General features: G+C 42.3%; 1 protein-coding gene across 4 annotated transcripts in view; it reads right to left on the reverse strand.

Moving 5' to 3' along the window:
* TLK1 (tousled like kinase 1) overlaps window positions 1–19,565 on the reverse strand; it is a 321,524-nt gene extending 301,959 nt beyond the window's left edge. For all 4 annotated transcript variants that reach the window (XM_073545859.1, XM_073545854.1, XM_073545858.1 and 1 more), the window contains exons 1-2: window positions 19,262–19,565; window positions 8,799–8,861 (exon numbers count right to left, since the gene is read on the reverse strand). The gene's annotated coding sequence lies outside the window, so the exon portion shown is untranslated. The remainder of the gene's footprint in view (window positions 1–8,798; window positions 8,862–19,261) is intronic.
* Between the last annotated feature and the right edge of the window lie 472 nt (window positions 19,566–20,037).

Raw genomic sequence — 20,037 nt, forward strand, 5'->3', positions numbered from 1 at the left:
ATCGCTGATCTGTCACATCACAGATCACTGTGACAGATCAGCGATCTGCAACAGGCACTGCTGCAGACTTCCTCATGGCTGCGCTTTGCAGGCAGTGAGGAAGTCAGCTCCCTAGAGGCCCCCGAAGGTCCCCGTCGCCATCTTGGATCTGGGGGCCTGTAGGGAAAGAGCCCCCCACAGCAGCGCTGCACATTGCGCTGCTGTGGGGGGCTCAGGGAAGCACGGAGGGAGCCCCCTCCCTGCCGATGCTTCCCTTTAACCCCCGGTACACCGCGATCGTGTTTGATCGCGGTGTACAAGGAGTTAACGTATCGGGGGCGGTCACATTGTGCCGGGTGTCGGCTGTGATAATCAGCTGACATCCGGCCGCGATCAGCGGCGCTCACCACGTGGGCGCCGCTGATCGCTATGACGTACTATCCCGTCCCTGGGAATTGAGTCCCAGGGCACATGGATGGGATAGTACCTCTCATGGCAGAAAGGGGTTAAAAATGTTGCACCTTTGGGTTTTCACAGGCCTTTAGTTTCCCCGACACATTCAACTTTGATGTGGTGTGTGGTCATAAATCAGCTGAGGGGGGAGGGGTCAGAAAAAGATGGATAAAAGAGTTACAAACTCCGAGTCAGACTGTTATATCGGGCTGATGGATGATTATCAGTTCAGTTTGCAATAGATAGTGCAACACACAGAGGCTACAGGAAGCAAACAAAGCACAGTTTTTAATGAAACTTAACTACTAAAGTGATTTTTAGTCCCGATTAGATGTATTAAAGTTTAAACAAAGAAAAAAAAAAAAAAAAGACTCAAAAAGGTGGCCGACAGGGTGGTATACAGGTACAAATCTCTAGAAAATAAATCCAAACTTTAATTAAAAAGCCAATGTTAGTAAGAACAAAACAAAGCCACAGCTTTTCATTTTTTTGTTGATATAGCCATATGGGAGATTACTTCTACGGGGTAAGTTGTAGATTTGAATGACACCATTCACTTAAAAGAGATATTCCCACCTCCAAGATCCCATCCCAATATGTAGTAGGTGGAATAATATGAGCAAATACCTCTAATTAGATATCTAGTATAGTTTTTCTGATTAGCTATGTCTCTTTCTGATGTCAAGGCATTGCAGGACCTTAGGTAGCCAAGGTTACGACCACTAGCAACTACCTAAATGTCACTACGAGTATATTAGTGGTCGTAACCAGACTAAAAAAATCTATACTAAATTTCTTATTGGAGAGGTATTAGGTAATATTATTTATTACACCTATTACATACTGGGATAGGATCTTGGAGACAGAAATCCCTTTTTAACTAAATAATGTCCTGAAAAAAACAGGGAAAAAATTCCAAGTGTGATGAAAAACACAAACAGAATTAAAATTCCACCATTGTTTTGGGGACTTTGTTTTTTATTGTTTTCAGTGTGAGATAAAAAGTTACCTGACAACACAATTCAGCACAAGTACAGCAATACCAAACTTACATAGATTTCTTTTCACAGTTACTAAAATGCAGGGCTTTGTTAAAAAAAAAAAAAAAAAAAAAAAAAGGGATTTATTACACCATTTCATATGTACGGTATATATCATTCTTTTTGCATTGCGAGTTATCCTTTTCATTGGTATCAATTGGTGTGCATAAAGATATAAAGATTGCTTTTTATTGTATGATTTTTTTTTGTGGGGGTGGGGGGAAACTAGTGTACTGGAAAACGGGGAAAAAATTCCAAGTGCGGTGAAATTGCAAAAAAAAAGTGAAATCCCACAGTTGTTTTTTTGGCTTGTTTTTTAGCCATGTTCACTAAATGTTAAAACTGACCTGCCATTATGATTCTCCAGGTCATTACAAGTTCAGAAATGGTAATTACAGCACTCCTGTGGATGGTGCCCAAGTAGGATCCTATCCCATGTAAATCTTGCAGGAAACTTGGCACTCAGGTAAATGTTGTAAGCAGATAATTTTATTATGTGCAGGCAATCCAAAAACAAAGAAACGTTTCGGTCCTACAAAGACCTTCATCAGTCACACAGATTGCAATGTGCACAGGCAGAAAAGAATGCTCAGGATACGCAGCACATGCTGCACCAGTGTGTCGCGATAACAAATAGGTGTATGTTTCATACTTTTTTTTATTGTTTTACTTTCAATGGGGGGTGATTTGAACTTATTTTTTGTTTATTTTTAAAAACTTTTTTTTAAAACTTTTGGCATGCTTTAACCCCTTATCCCCCAAGGGTGGTTTGCACATTAACTCCCGGGCCAATTTTTACAATTCTGACCACTGTCCATTTATGAGGTAATAACTCTGTAACGCTTCCATGGATCCTGGTGATTCTGACATTGTTTTCTCGTGACATATTGTACTTCATGCTAGTGGTAAAATTTCATTCATATAACTTGCGTTTATTTGTGAAAAAGACGGAAATTTGGCGAAAATTTTGAAAATTTCGCAATTTTCCAACTTTGATTTTTTATGCCCTTAAATCACAGATATACGGCACTCAAAAAACTTAATAAGTAACATTTCCCACATGTTTACTTTACATCAGCACAAATTTGGAACCCAAATTTTTTTTTCTTAGGAAGTTATAAGGGTTAAAAGTTGACCAGCGATTTCGCATTTTTGCATCACCATTTTATTTTTACGGACCACATCACATTTGAAGCCACTTTGAGGGGTCTATATGATAGAAAATACCCAAAAGTGACACCATTCTAAAAACTGCACCCCTTAAGGTGCTCAAAACCACATTCAAGAAGTTTATTAACCCTTCAGGTGCTTCACAGGAATTTTTTGAATATTTAAAAAAAAAATGAACATTTAACGTTTTTTCACAAAAAAAATACTTCAGGTTCAATTTTTTTTATTTTACCAAGGGTAACAGGAGAAGTTGGACTGCAAAAGTTATTGTGCAGTTTGTCCTGAGTACGCTGATACCTGGTGTGGGGGGGAATCACTGTTTCGGCGCATGGCAGAGCTCAGAAGGGAAGGAGCGCTATTTGACTTTTTCAATGCAAAATTGGCTAGAATTCAGATCGGACGCCATGTCACGTTTGGAGAGCCCCTGATGTACCTAAACAGTGGAAACCCCCCACAAGTGACTCCATTTTGGAAACTAGACCCCCCAAGGAACTTATCTAGATAAGTGGTGAGAACTTTGAACCAACAAGGGCTTCACAGAGGTTTATAACATACAGCGGTACAAATAAAAAATTATATTTTTTCCACAAAAGTGATCTTTTCACCCCCAATTTTTATTTTCCCAAGGGTAACAGGACCCTTAGGCTGAGTTCACACGTGGCGTTTTTTTTGCGTTTCCGCAGTGGTTTTAACCGCGCAATTTTGACGCGAAAAATAAGCATCCCATGCATTCCTATGGGATTCCGCAATGCTGTGCTAATGCTGCGGTTTTTACCGCGGCGGAATCGCTTCGCGGTAAAAACCACAGCATGCTCATTAATTTTGCGGAATCGCGGCGATCCCGCACCCATAGGAATGCATTGTTCCGCTTACTTCCCGCATGTGGCTGTGCACACCATGCGGAAAGTAAGCAGAACATTTGTGGATGGTACCCAAGGTCCGGAGGAGAGGAGACTATCCTCCGGACTTTGGGTACCATATCCCTGTAAAAAATAGAATTTAAAATAAAAAATATTGTTATTCTCACCTTCCGGGGTCCCGCGCAGCCTTCCCGACTCTCTCCACACTCCCGTTCCCAGTAATCCTTGGCGAAAATGCCCGCGATGACGTCCGTTCTCGCGGTCATCGCGAGACATCGCGATCCCGCGAGAACGGACGTCATCGCGGGCATTTTCGCCAAGGATTACTGGGAACGGCTGCGTGGGACGTCGGAAGGTAAGAATAACACCATTTTTTACATTTTATCTTTTACTATTGATGCTGCATAGGCAGCCTCAGTAGTAAAAAGTTGGTCACACTTGTGAAACACTATGTTTGACGAGTGTGACCAACCTGTCAGTTTTCCAAGCGATGCTCCAGATCGCTTGGAAAATGCTAACATTCTGCAAGCTAATTACGCTTGCAAAATGCTATTTTTTCAGCGGGAAAATCGCGGGAATTTAAAATGCGATTTTCCCGCGTAATGGAATTCCGGAATTCTCGCGGTAATTTCCGCGAGAGTTCCGGTACGTGTGCACATAGCCTAAAAGTTATTGTGCAATTTGTCCTGAGTACGCTGCTACCCCATATGTGGGTGTAAACGACTATTTGGGCGCATGGCAGAGCTCAGAAGGGAAGCAGCGCCATTTGACTTTTTTGGCTGGAATTGAGATCAGACACCATGTCGCGTTTGGAAAGCCCGTGATGTACCAAAACAGTGGAAACCCCCCACAAATTACACCATTTTGGAAACTAGACCCCCCAAGGAACTTATCTAGATGTGTGGTGAGCACTTTGAACCCACTTTTTTCCACAAACATGATCTTTTAGTCACCAATTTTTTTATTTTCCCAAGGGTACCAGGAGAAATTGGACCCCAAAAGTTGTTGTCCAATTTGTCCTGAGTACGCCGATACCCCATATGTGGGAGAAAACTACTGTATGGGCACACGTCGGGGCTCGGAAGGGAAGTAGTAACGTTTTGGAATGCAGACATTGATGGAATGGTCTGCGGGTGTCATGTTGCTTTTGGAGAGCCCCTGATGTACCTAAATAGTGGAAACCCCCCACAAGTGGCCCCATTTTGGAACCGAGACCCTCTAAGGAACTTATCTAGATGTGTGGTGAGCACTTTGAACCCCCAAGGGCTTCACAGAAGTTTATAATGTCCGGGCACGAAAATAAAAAAATCTTTTTTTTCCACAAAAATGATATTTTTGCCCCCAATTTTTTCTTTTCTTTAGGGTAACAGGAGAAATTGGACCCCAAAAGTTGTTTCGCAATTTGTCCCGAGTACGCTGATACCCTATATGTGGGGGTAAAACACTGTTTGGGCGCATGGCAGAGCTTGGAAGGGAAGGAGCACCATTTGACTTTTTCAACGCAGAATTGGCTGGAATTGAGATCAGACGCCATGTTGCATTTGGAGAGCACCTGAAGTGCCCATACAGTGGACACCCCCAATTCTAACTCCAACCCTAACCCCAACACACCCCTAACCTCAGCCCTAACGGGAAAATGGAAATAAATACTTTTTTTTATTTTATTATTTTTCCCTAACTAAGGGGGTGATAACGGGGGGTTTGATTTGCTATTGTAAAAATAGTTTTTGCATCACCACATATTGAGAGCTATCATTTTTCCATATTTTGACCCACTGAGTCATGTGAGGTCTTATTTTTTGCGGGACGAGTTGACGCTTTTATTGGTATCATGTTCGGGCACGTGACATCTTTTGATCGCTTTTTATTCCGATTTTTGGGACGCAGAATGAACAAAAACCAGCGTTTCATGAATTTCTTTTGAGGGGTGCGTTTACACCGTTCCGCATGCGGTAAAACTAATAAAGCACTTTTATTCTTCGGGTCAGTACGGTTACAGCGATACCTCATTTATGTCTTTTTTTGAGTTTTGGCGCTTTTATGCAATGAAAACATTTTTATATAAAAAATAATTATTTTTGCATCGCTTTATTCTGCGAGCTATAACTTTTTTATTTTTTCACTGATGATGCTGTATTGCGGCTCGTTTTTTGCAGGACAAGATGACGTTTTCAGCGGTACCATGCATATTTATATGCGTCTTTTTGATCGCGCGTTATTGCACTTTTTGTTCGGCGGTATGATAATAAATCATTATTTTTTGCTTCGTTTTTTATTTTTATTTTTTAAGGGGTTCGCTAAAGGGGTTAACTAATGGGACAGTTTTATAGGGCGGGTCGTTACGGACGCGGCGATACCAAATATGTGTACTTTTATTGTTTTTGGGTTTTTTTATTTCCAAAAAATGAATTTATTAGGGAATTTTTTTTTTTTTTTTTAATTTAGCGATTTTTTTTAAATTATTTTCACACTTTTATTTTTTTTTTTTAACTTTATTACATTGTCCCAGGTGGGACATCACTGTCCTGTGACAGATCGCTGATCTGTCACATCACAGATCACTGTGACAGATCAGCAATCTGTCACAGGAAGTGTGCAGGTTTCCTCCTTGCCTGCGCTTTGCAGGCACTGAGGAAGCCAGCTCCCTGCAGGCCCCCGAAGGTCCCCGTCGCCATCTTGGATCCGGGGACCTGCAGGGAAAGAGCCCCCCGCAGCAGCCCTACACATTGTGCTGCTGTGGGAGGCTCAGGGAAGCATGGAGGGAGCCCCCTCCCTGACGGTGCTTCCCTTTAACCCCCGGTACACCGCGTTCGTGTTTGATCGCGGTGTGCAACGGGTTAACGTGTCGGGGCGGTCCGTGACCACCCCTGACACATTGTGCCAGGTGTCAGCTGTGATAATCACAGGCGCCGCTGATCGCTGTGACATACTATCCTGTGCCTGTGAATTAAGTCCCAGGGCACATGGACGGGATAGTACGTCACATGACAGAAAGGGGTTAATAGTCTCCATGGGAGACTAGAAGCTGCCATAATCCGATTGGCTCTGCTACGTACAGACAATAATCAAATCGCCTGTATGTAGCAGAATTGCTCACTTGCTATGAGCAAAGAACATCGGGCGGCTCTCATAGCAAACCGGCAGTGACAGCCATAGAGGTCTTCTGGAGACTTCTGGTTGTCATGCCAACCCATCGGTGACCCGGGGTCACTGATGGGCGGGATATCCGGCGAGCTTGCCGGAAGTGCGAGTTAAATGCTGCTGTCAGAGATTGACAGCGCCATTTAACTTGTTAACAGCAGCGGGTGGATTGTGATTCCACCCGCGGCTGTTAGAGGCACATGTCAGCTGTTAAAAACAGCTGACATTTTCCGGAAAAATGTGGGCTCAGCGCAGGAGCACACAATAAAAGGGAAGGAGTCCGAAATTGGTGTACATATTATGCCTGATGTCGGAAAGGAGTTAAAAATAAAACAATTAAAAAAACATATTTGGTATCGCTGCGTTCAGAAATGTCCGGCCTATCAAAATATAAAGTAACTGAATCAGATCGGTAAACGGCGTAGAAAAAAATCACAACGTCACGATTAAGTTTTTTTGGGTTAAAGTACAATGAGGAAATGAAAACATCATATGTACTCCAAAATGGCATCAGTAAAAAAGCCTGCCCAAGGAGCAAAAAAAATAAGCCATCAACCAGCCCCAGATCCCAAAAAATGAAATGGGTCTCGGAAAATGGCAACAAAAAGCAAGTAACAAAAAACAAACTATACATATTTGGTATCTGCCTACTCATAGTGACCTGGAGAATCATATTACCAGGTCAATTTTAACATATATTGAACATGTTCCAAAAAAAAAACCTCTAAAACAAATTTATTTTTGCAATTTCCCCTCACTTGGAATTTTTTTCCCCGTTTTCTAGTAAACTATGCGGCAGAATGAACGGTGTCATTCAAAAGTAAAAAAACGATGGTACCATCAGCTCACCAAACTGAGAAAGGCCTAGAATGAGGGCGTGGGTACACAGCGGCTTCAGGCTGGTCTCCTGATCAATGGAGCCATGGAAAAAGGAGGAGGAAAATCTAAAACATCACCTTTATTATTGATATTAAAAGCGACAAAAAAAGGAGAATTAAAAGTACCGTACATATGAGTGGTAAACATCGATGTGTTTCAAGCTGTACAAGCTTTTATTCTTGACCTTTTTTATCATTTTTAATATCCATAATAAATGAGACTTTTTTGTACATTTTTTCTTGTGGTTGCTGGATTTTCCTCCTCCTTTTTCCATGTCATTCACAACTACATTGCGATCCGCAGAAAACAAGCCCTTGTACGTCTATATGGCTGGAAAATTAAAAACAAACAAGCAAAAACAAACAAACAAAAAAAACTTATGGCTCTTGGAAGAAAGGGAAGAAAAAAAAACAACGTAAAAATAAAACGAAAATCACCTGGGATGAAGGGGTTAAAGTTAGGTGACACTTTTCTATTCTTCCTTCTGTATGAATGGTTTGCCTCCACTAGGTGAGGGCTGTAATTTGTGACTCCATCTTATCTTCAGCAGCTATACAGAGTCTATAGTATTCTGGACCACTATCGGCTCTGTTTTTACTCTGTAATTCCAATACTAAAAACTTGCTTTTTCAGGTTGGCTGTTGCATAAAATTACAAGTCCAATAGGACGACATCAGTGCAGGTTGATCATTAACTCCAAGAAACTAAAACCAAGTAAGATTCTGTCCATATAAACGCCATCAAGACCAGAACCTTGAAAAACTTCATTTTAAATCAATGGGATCAGGCTTTTTTGGGATCCAATTTAAATGGATCCACCATGCCTGTCTGTTGGCATAAAAAACATAAGCCCGGACTTTGAAGTGAAAGATCCTACAGGCCCCTTATCTTTCTACAATACATTAGTGTGAATGTCCTGCAAACATTTCAGTAAAATTTACACTTTGCAATACAGCCGAAAAAGTTACGCTGACACCAATTAGCCCAGTTGGTGTCAGCGTAACTTTTTCGGCTGTATTGCAAAGTGTAAATTTTACTGAAATGTTTGCAGGACATTCAAGATGCAGAAGTCAAAAGGACAATATTTTTTGCATGTGTCTTGTGCATTAAATGCCCTGTATGCTTTCAATGGATACATCAAGATTATTTCCCAAATTTACTCACGGAATGATGGGTAGTTATGCCAATTCCAAAAGTATTATCAATTTTCGAAGTACAGGAGAGCAGTTGTCTCATAAACCAAATGAGAAACAGATAGAAATAATTGTATACATACCTATTCATCTACTGAAAATCCAGGAACACGATGTTCAATGTGACTCACGGGAACGCAGCTGACCTGGGATTGAGGAAAAAGAAAAAAGGTAAAATGTTTCCATTCATTTTCCAATGATACAAGTTATTTCAGTTGTACCAAGTTTGCGCCAAGTTTGGAAGTTATCCCTTATAACTTCCCGATCGTTGGGGGTCCAATCACTATACCTTCCACTGACTCTAAAAACCGGAGCTTTAAAGAGCCCTGTGTGAATGGAGCGGTAGTCTATCAAGCACACCTCCGCTCCATTCATTCTTATGGGGATACTGATCATCAGCCGTTTCAAGTGGTCCCATTAAAAATCAATGGAGAAACAGTGCTCATGATCAGCCAATGCCCTGTTAACATGGCACTCTACAAAGCCTCGGTTCTCAGGATCAGTGGGGGCCCCAGAGGACGGGAAGAGATAGATAGATATCTAATCTATAAAGCTCAATTAGTGTATGTGTGTGTATGTCCGGGATTGGCATCCGCACTGTCGCAGCTACAGCCACAAAATTTGGCACAGTCTCACGTCTGGACCCCGAGAGCGTCCTAGGCTATGTTGTGAGGCGAAATTTTAACCCCGCGCGCTCCAATTTACCAAACAATTTTGTCCCTATCTACATAATGGGGAAAAAGTGTGTGTGTATCAAGCCCCACCCCTCATTATGATGTCATAATGGTTGCCATGGCGATGCTGATGTCATCATAGGCTGCAAGCCCCGCCGCTCATTATGATGTCATAATGGTTGACTATGGGATGGAGGATGTGTGATGGGTATATGGGCACTGGACTATGGGATGGCGAATATGTATGATGGGTATATGGGCACGGGACTATGGGATGGAGGATATGTATGATGGGTATATCGGCATGGGACTATGAGATGTAGGATGTGTGATGGGTATATGGGCACGGGACTATGGGATGGAGGATATGTATGATGGGTATATGGGCACGGGACTATGAGATGAAGGATGTGTGATGGGTATATGGGCATGGGACTATGGGATGGAGGATGTGTGATGGGTATATGGGCACTCGACTATGGGATGGAGGATAGGTATGTTGGGTATATGGGCACGGGACTATGGAATGGAGGATATGTATGATGGGTATATGGGCACGGGACTATGGGATGGAGGATATGTATGATGGGTATATGGGCACGGGACTATGGGATGGAGGATATGTATGACGGGTATATGGGCACGGGACTATGGGATGGAGGATATGTATGATGGGTATATGGGCACGGGACTATGGGATGGTGAATATGTATGATGGGTATATGGGCATGGGACTATGGGATGGAGGATGTGTGATGGGTATATGGGCACTCGACTATGGGATGGAGGATAGGTATGTTGGGTATATGGGCACGGGCCTATGGGATGGAGAATATGTATGATGGGTATATGGGCAAGGGACTATGGGATGGAGGATAATTATTATTTGCTATAACTAACCACAATTAGTTACTATGCCCAGGCAGCGCCGGGCTCTTCAGCTAGTAAATATATATACAGTTGTGGCCAAAAGTATTGACACCCCTGCAATTTTGACAGATAATACTCAGTTTCTTCCTGAAAATGATTGCAAACACAAATTCTTTGTTATTATCTTCATTTAATTTGTCTTAAATGAAAAAACACAAAAAGAGTTGTCCTAAAGCCAAATTGGATATAATTCCACACCAAACATAAAAAAGAGGGTGGACAAAAGTATTGGCACTGTCCGAAAAATCATGTGATGCTTCTCTAATTTGTGTAATTAACAAGCACTTGTAACTTACCTGTGGCACCTAGCAGGTGTTGGCAATAACTAAATCACACTTGCAGCCAGTTGACATGGATTAAAGTTGACTCAACCTCTGTCCTGTGTCCTTGTGTGTACCACATTGAGCATGGAGAAAAGAAAGAAGACCAAAGAACTGTCTGAGGACTTGAGAAACCAAATTGTGAGGAAGCATGAGCAATCTCAAGGCTACAAGTCCATCTCCAAAGACCAGAATGTTCCTGTGTCTACCGTGCGCAGTGTCATCAAGAAGTTTAAAGCCCATGGCACTGTGACTAACCTCCCTAGATGTGGACGGAAAAGAAAAATTGACAAGAGATTTCAACGCAAGATTGTGCGGATGTTGGATAAAGAACCTCGACTAACGTCCAGACAAGTTCAAGCTGCCCTGCAGTCTGAGGGTACAACAGTGTCAACCCGTACTATCCATCGGCGTCTGAATGAAAAGGGACTGTATGGTAGGAGACCCAGGAAGACCCCACTTCTTACCCCGAGACATAAAAAAGCCAGGCTGGAGTTTGCCAAAACTTACCTGAAAAAAGCCTAAAACGTTTTGGAAGAATGTTCTCTGGTCAGATGAGACAAAAGTAGAGCTTTCTGGGCAAAGGCATCAACATAGAGTTTACAGGAGAAAAAAAGAGGCAAAGAAAAAAACACAGTCCCTACAGTCAAACATGGCAGAGGATCCCTGTTTTGGGGTTGCTTTGCTGCCTCTGGCACTGGACTGCTTGACCGTGTGCAGGGCATTATGAAGTCTGAAGACAACCAAAAAATTTTGCAGAATAATGTAGGGCCCAGTGTGAGAAAGCTGGGACTCCCTCAGAGGTCATGGGTCTTCCAGCAGGACAATGACCCAAAACACACTTCAAAAAGCACTAGAAAATGGTTTGAGAGAAAGCACTGGAGACTTCTAAGGTGGCCAGCAATGAGTCCAGACCTGAATCCCATAGAACACCTGTGGAGAGATCTAAAAATGGCAGTTTGGAGAAGGCACCCTTCAAATATCAGGGACCTGGAGCAGTTTGCCAAAGAAGAATGGTCTAAAATTCCAGCAGAGCATTGTAAGAAATTCATTGATGGTTACCGGAAGCGGTTGGTCGCAGTTATTTTGGCTAAAGGTTGTGCAACCAAGTATGAGGCTGAGGGTGCCAATACTTTTGTCTGGCCCATTTTTGGAGTTTTGTGTGAAATGATCAATGTTTTGCTTTTTGCTTCATTCTCTTTTGTGTTTTTTCATTTAAGACAAATTAAATGAAGATAATAATACCAAAGAATTTGTGATTGCAATCATTTTCAGGAAGAAACTGAGTATTATCTGACAAAATTGCAAGGGTGTCAATACTTTTGGCCTCAACTATATATATCTATATACCTTTAATTTTAGTAAAAAAAAATTTATATGATGGACACCATGACTATAATAGGACAGCTCAGTATTGGTCATATTCGCTGCCTTTAAAAGAAATATCCACATTAAACTATGTACTTTATCCTTACACTACACGTCAAATGAAAAAAGCACCAGCTATCAGAGACAAAACACTAGGAACTCATTAAAACATGTAGCAATGTTGCTTCAATTTACCTGTGGGAAAAAAAAATAATTTTTCACAGACTGTTAAAAAAAGATGAAGGTGGAGTAACTTATTCCCCCACTCACACGAAAAACTGATGCCATTCGGATAAAAACTCTGAACAAAGATTGATCTAAATAATCGGCCCGTTTTTCTCATACATGAGAAAGACATCTCAATGAGGCCTAATTACCATCTTTAAAGGTTATCACCTACCATTCTGTTACGGTAATTTTTTATGCGATTACCAGAGCTAGCCGAAATTTATTTATTTTAAATTAGGAACTTTTTTTTTTTTAATTTGTCCACTGATGGAACTGTTTTATTGGTGAGTGGTAGATGCTAATGTTACTCTTCTTGGATAAATGACATTTTTATTGCATTTTTTCAAGTTATTGGGTGACAAAAAAAATGTCAATTTTAGCTACAGTATTGCTACAATAAAGGAATCTAGTGACAATTCTGAAACAAACACATTCAGCTTATTTTTTTACTGATTTTTTATTCCTAATATAGTTACATATATTTGTTGTTTCTTTTGCTGTCATATTAACCATGAACCTGCACTTATTTTATTCCAATAGTAGTCAGTACACAGCTGCCATCATTTACCCTGATTATGATTAACCCCATGTAAAGCTTAGATGTGTTCTAGTAGGATTTTCCTGACATGTATTTTCTTAGTTGCATTTTACAGCAAAAGCCATGGTCCGTAAACAGCTAACACAGCAAAGGGATCTCGTTATCGAAAGTCATTGTTATCAGTCAGGAGAAGGGTACAACAACATTTCCAAGGCATTATATGCATCATGGCACATTGTGGAGACATCAACAAGTGGCTTAAATTTGGTACAACAGTAACGTTACCCAGAATTGGACATCCCAATACTGTGCATCACCAAACGAACACCGTACCCCCAGTAAAGCATAGTGAATGCAGCATTATGCTTTGGGGCGGTTTTTCAGCAACGGGAACTGGGGCTTTAGTCAAAGTGGAAGGAATTATGAACAGTTCCAGACATCAGTCTATTTTGCAACAAAACCTTTAGGTGTCTGACAGAGGCGAATATGAATTTCACCTTTTAGCACAACAACCAGTGCTGTGGAGTGGGAGCCATGAAGTCAGTGTCCATTTTGGTGGAGTCAGTTGATATAAAATGGACCGACTCCTACAATACACTACTCACATAAAGCTAGGGATATTTGGGTTTCGGGAGAAATTTATGGAAAACGTAAAAAGTTCATGCTACAGTGATAATTTATCATGAAATTAGGGCACTTAAGTAGAAGCATGCAAAGCCGATTTCCTCCTCTCAAACAATTTATTGAAACAAAAGCCAACAACAGTGGTGGGTATACCCCCACAAAAAATGACAATGTCTCAATAACTTGTCATGTGGCCTTGAGCATCAACTACAGCTTGACAAACGATGTCTCATGCTGTGCACAAGTCGAGTAATTCTCTGCTGAGGCATGGCATCCCTCTCTTCTTGAAGGACATCCCTCAGGTCATTGAGGTTTTGAGGTACAGAGTTACAAGCCTCTATACGACGACTCAGCTGAACCAATAGGTTTTCTATGGTATTCAAGTCGGGAGAAAGTGCAGGCCACTCAATTTCACGTACCCCAGTCTCTAATGATGCCACCTCGATGAGCTGGAGCATTGTTGTCCATGAAGATGAAACTAGGCCAGTGTTGTTCCGTTCGTGCACAATGACTGGATTAATGATGTTTTTAAAGTACTAGAGGCTTATCACTGTACCATTCACAAACTGTAGGGCAGTCCTGTATTGACTACACACACCTGCCCACATTAACACCACCACAACCAAAGGCTCCACTGGTGACAACAGTGGCACTCCTTGACGCTTCCAACATTATTGGCATCAATCATTTCTGCTAATTTCTAGCACGCAGACCACGCTGATGTAAATGGTTTTGAATGGTCTGATGTGACACTTGGTTGCCTTTTACCTCCCTTAAATTTGTCTGGAGATGTTTGGCATTAATAACTATTACACACGTGGTCAAAATTGTTGGTACCCCTCGTTTAATGACAGAAAACCCCAAAATGGTCACAGAAATAACTTGAATCTGACAAAAGTAATAAATCAAAAATATATGAAAATGAGCAAATGAAAGTCAGACATTACTTTTCAGCCATGCTTCCACAGAATTTAAAAAAAAAAATAACACTCATGAAATAGGCCTGGCCAGAAATGATGGTACCCTCAACTTAATATTTTGTTGCACAACCTTTTGTGGCAATCACTGCAAACGATTCCTGAAACTATCAATGAGACTTCTGCACGTCTCAACAGGTATTTTGGCCCACTCAAGAGCAAACTGCTCCAGTTGTCTTGTGTTTAAAGGTTGCCTTTTCAAGACGACATGTTTCAGCTCTTTACAAAGATGCTCAATACGATTTAGGTCATTGCTCACAGAAGGTCACTTCAGAATAGTCCAATGTTTTCCTCTCAGCCAATCTTGGGTGTTTTTAGCTGTGTGTTTTGGTTCATTATCCTGTTGCAAGACCCATGACCTGCGACTGAGACCAAGCTTTCAGACACTGGGCAGCACATTTCTCTCTAGAATCCCTTGTTAGTCTTGAGATTTCATTGTACCCTGCACAGATTCTAGACACCCTTTGCCGTCTGCAGCAAAGCAGCCCCAGAACATAACAGAGCCTCCTCCATGTCTCACAGTACGGACAGTGTTTTTTTCTTGATCTGCAACATTTTCCCGTCTGTGAACATAAAGCTGATGTGCCTTGCCAAAAAGTTCAATTTTTTTCTCATCTGTCCATAGGACATTCTCCAAGAAGCTTTGTGGTTTGTCAACATGTAGTTTGGCAAATTCCATTCTGGCTTTATTATTTTTTTTTCCAACTCTGGTGTCCTTGGTCATCTCCCATGAAGTCCACTTTGGCTCATACAACAACGGATGCGATCTGACACCGATGTTCCTTGAGCTTGAAGTTCACCTTTAATCTGTTTTCCTCCTGCGGCCACGTCCAGGGAGGTTGGCTACAGTCCCATGGAGCTTTAATTTCTGAATAATATGTGCAACTGTAGTCAAAGGAACATCAAGCTGCTTGGAGATGGTCTTATAACTTTTACCTTTAACTTGTTTATCTATCATTTTCTTTCTTATCTCCCAAGACAACTCTTTCCTTCGCTTCCTCTGGTCCATGTGGAGTGTGATACTCACCAGGGCTGTGGAGTCGGAGTCGGAGTCGTGGAGTCGGAGTCGGAGCTCATTTTGGTGGAGTCGGAGTCGGAGTCGGTATAAAATGGACCGACTCCTAAAATATATAATAAATTGGGTACAGTAATTCAATGCAGGATGTGCTGAATATTTTTTCATATGAGTTTGGGAAAGTTATGAAATGTCCTATAAATGGCTGTTATATTCCTGATCTAAGGCTACATTCACACACAGCGTTTTTCCTGTGTTTTTTGAGGATAAGTTTTTCAGCTGCAAAAGCTGATCATCTTTTTAAAATACTGCATCACCTGAAAGGTTTTTGAGCTCATAGATAATGTTTTCAATAGCAAAAGCAGATTAGAAATCTGCTCTATCTATCCATTTATCCATATCTGTCTATCCATATCGTATCTGTACCAAAAAGAATGAAAACCGGGTAGTACACCAATATATATTCTGTTCTATCTAAATATCTTGATTATTGGATCATAAAAATGATTAAATGTCTGAGGTTCACATTGTACTACAATAAATTTTTCACTTAAATATAAGCAATATGTGTGGGAGTCGGAGTCGTGGAGTCGGAGTCAGTGTAAGGGAAATTGAGGAGTCGGAGTCGCAGGTTTGGCTTACCGACTCCACAGCCCTGATACTCACTGTGCTGTTTGGTGACACGTTGTGTATCTTTAGCCCTCTATACAGACCTCTCACTGTTTCCAAGATTATAGACACCTGTGATGCTAATTAGTGGACACACCGCGATTTAACATGTCCCTTTTGTCACATTATTTTCAGGGGTACCATCATTTCGGTCCACGCCTATTTCAGGAGTTTTATTTTTTTTAAATTCTGTGGAAGCATGGTTAAAAAGCAAATCATTTGTTCATTTTCATAGACTTTTGATTTACCGTATATTCTCGAGTATAAGCAGAGGCCCCTAATTTTGCCACAAGAAAACTTATTGACTCGAGTATAAGCCTAGGGTGGGAAATGCAGCAGCTACTGGCAAATTTCAAAAATAAAAATAGATACCAATTAAAGTAAAATTAATTGAGACATCATTAAGTTAAATGTTTTTGAATATCCATATTGAATCAGGAGCCCCATATAATGCTCCATACAGTTCATGATGGGCCCCAAAAGATGCTCCATACAAAATATGCTCCATATAATGCTCCATAAAGTTCATGATGGGCCCCATAAGATGCTCCATACAAAAAAAATGCCCCATATTATGAGGCACAAAGGTTAATGATGGCCCCATAAGATGCTCCATAGAATAATATGCCCCATATGCTGCGCCATAAAGGTTGATGGCCCCATAAGATGCTCCATAGTTATATATGGCTCATATGCTGCTCCATAAAGGTTATGGCCCCATAAGATGCTCCATAAATACACTGCTCAAAAAAAAATAAAGAGAACACTTAATCAACAGAATATAACTCCAAGTAAATCAAACTTCTATGAAATCTAACTGTCCACTTAGGAAGCAACACTGATTGACAATCAATTTCACATGCTGTTGTGCAAATGGAATAGACAACAGATGGAAATTATTGGCAATTACCAAGACACCCTCAATAAAGGAGTGGTTCTGCAGGTGGGGTCCACAGACCACATCTCAGTACCAATGCTTTCTGGCTGATGTTTTGGTCACTTTTGAATGTTGGTTGTGCTTTCACACTCGTGACAGCATGAGACAGACTCTACAAACCACACAAGTGGCTCAGATAGTGCAGCTCATCCAGGATGGTACATCAATGTGAGCTGTGTCAAGAAGGTTTGCTGTGTCTGTCAGTGTAGTGTCCAGAGGCTGGAGACGCTACCAGGAGTCAGGCCAGTACAACAGGAGTCGTGGAGGGGGCCGTAGGAGGGCAACAACCCAGCAAAATGACCTCCAGCAGGCCACATATGTGCATGTGTCTGCACAAACGGTTAGAAACCGACTCTATTAGGATGGTTTGAGGGCCCGACGTTCACAGATGGGGGTTGTGCTCACAGCCCAACACCGTGCAGGACGCTTGGCATTTGCCACAGAACACCAGGATTGGCAAATTCGCCACTGGCACCCTGTGCTTTTCTCGGATGAAAGCAGGTTCACACTGAGCACATGTGACAGACGTGCCAGAGTCTCGAGACGCCGTGGACAGCGATCTGCTGCCTGCAACATCCTTCAGCATGACCGGTTTTCAGTGGGTCAGTAACGGTGTGGAGTGGCATTTCTTTGGAGGGCCACACAGCCCTCCATGTACTCGCCAGAGGTAGCCTGACTGCCATTAGGTACTGAGATGAGATCCTCATACCCTTTGTGAGACCATATGCTGGTGCAGTTGGCTTTGAGTTCCTCCTAATGCAGGACAATGTCAGACCTCAGGTGGCTGGAGCGTGTCAGCAGTTCCTGCAATATGAAGGCAATGAAGCTATGGACTGGCCCGCCCGTTCCCCAGACCTGAATCTGATTGAGCACTTCTGGGACATTATGTCTCGCTCCAACGTCACGTTGCACCACAGACTGTCCAAGAGTTGGCGGATGCTTTAGTCCAGATGTGGTAGGAGATCCCTCAGGAGACCATCCGCCGCCTCATCAGGAGCATGCCCAGGCGTTGTACAGTAGGGAGGTCATACAGGCACGTGGAGGCCACACACAATACTGAGCCTCATTTTGACTTGTTTTAAGTAGAGTTGAGCAAATTTGGTCGGATCGGGTTTCGTGAAACCCGAACGAAACAAAATTTGAGTCGGAAGTAACTGGTCTGACTAGAGCAAAAAAAAGTCGGAGAGTCGTCCGAAACCCGACCCCAATGCAAGTCAATGGGGAATAAAAGTCGGCATTGAGTGGATGAATGTCATCCGCTCAATGCCGACTTTTATTCCCCATTGACTTGCATTGGGGTCTGGTTTCAGACAAAACTCCAACTTTTTTTTGCCCTAGTCGGACCAGTTACATCCGACTCAAATTTACCCGATGCGACCAAATTTGCTCAACTCTAGTTTTAAGGACATTACATTCCAATTTAATTTTGTGTGGGACTCTAAATCCAGGCCTCCATTGGTTAATACATTTGATTTCGTTGTCAGCACATTCAACTTTGAAAAGAACAAAGTATTCAATGAGAATATTTCATTCATTCAGATATAGGATGTGTTATTTGTGTGTTATTTGAGTGTTCCCTTTATTTTTTTGAGCAGTGTATATTTTTATCATACAAGTTTGTATCACCTCCTCTTTTCCCAGAAAATAAATAAAATCGAAAATTAAAATATTTGGTATCAAAGCGTAAGTGTCTAAGAAAATATCATTTTCAAATACGATGAATACAAAAATTAAAAATACATATCATTTTACCTCCCCAAAAAATTGGAACAACAACAAAGAAGGATCAGAAAGTCAAATGGAACCAATAAAAATGGCAGGAGAAAATAAATCTCCATAATTTGAAAAATAAAACAATAAAAAAGTTATATGGAAGGAGAAAAAAAAATTAAAATGGGAAGCGCGGCCACCTGTGATTGTGTGGCCCTTGGGCCTGCGTGGCCCCGGAGCCGCCTGGCCAGCAGGTACAGTGTAGCCTCAGTGACAGGCACGTGTCACCCAGGCCGGGCCAGCGGTGGCAGGACCCCCATGGTGTGAGGGGGCACAATTGTGGGGTCTCAGATACAGGCTGCAGGTCAGTGAATAGACTTTATGACATGCACATTTTCACACTCAGACCAATCCCTTTAAATTAAAGGAAAAGTTTTGCCGATGCCGGAGCGATGACAGCTCATGGTGAGCACACAACAATGGGTGTCAGGCAGAGCTGGAGTTCCCGGCGCCTCCGTCAGCTGCCGCCGCCGCCGCCGCCTGCCCCACTACTCACATGTACAGCGCCGTCCTCCCGTGTGCGCCGTGCTGGCCCCGCCCCCGGCTCAGGATGACCTGCTGCACGCCGCTCCGGGTAGTAGTCCCCCGGGACCCGTCCGAGTGCTCGCGAGGCTCAGAAGCGGCGCTCGTCCCGCTCGGTCCCGGACATTTGGAAGCTACTCCCCGCTCTTCTCCTGCGCTCTGCTCTGGGAGGACCTGACTCCCCGGTCATGTGACCTCGTGTCTGACGGCAGGAAGGAGAGCAGCGCACTGGCTGCAGTGATTGCTGCACAGGTGTCTGCTCCCGTGCACTGCAGTGCTGCACTGTCACCCGCGGACCTGTGCGCGGTCGCATCGCTTTGTCACTAGGGACTTCAAACTAGTGCAAAAAGTGGAACAGTTGTCCGTAGCAACCAATAAGAATCCAGCTATCATTTTTCATAGCCGTTTTGGAAAATGAAATCAGTAATCCAATTGGGTGCTAAGGGCAACTTAACAACCAATTGGGTTGCAGCTTTCATTTCCTACAGAGGTGAAAGATGAGAGCTGGAAACTGATTGGTTTCTACAGACAACTGAGCCACAAATCCGATCCCCCAGCTCTCATTTTTCAGAGTCTTTTTGGTAAATGAGAGCAAAAGCCCAATTGGCTAAACATTCAGTAGCAACCAATCAGAATCTAGCTCTCATTTTTAGGAGCCTCATTGGGAAATTAAAGCAGCAAACCAATTGGTTGTTGTTTTTTTTAATCTCTCATTGGACAATCTTTGCTAAATATCTCCACGATACTTCA

The sequence above is a fragment of the Dendrobates tinctorius genome, unplaced genomic scaffold (assembly GCF_039654945.1).
Source record: "Dendrobates tinctorius isolate UK_male_01 unplaced genomic scaffold, ASM3965494v1 ptg000143l, whole genome shotgun sequence".
Classification (NCBI taxonomy): domain Eukaryota; kingdom Metazoa; phylum Chordata; class Amphibia; order Anura; family Dendrobatidae; genus Dendrobates; species Dendrobates tinctorius.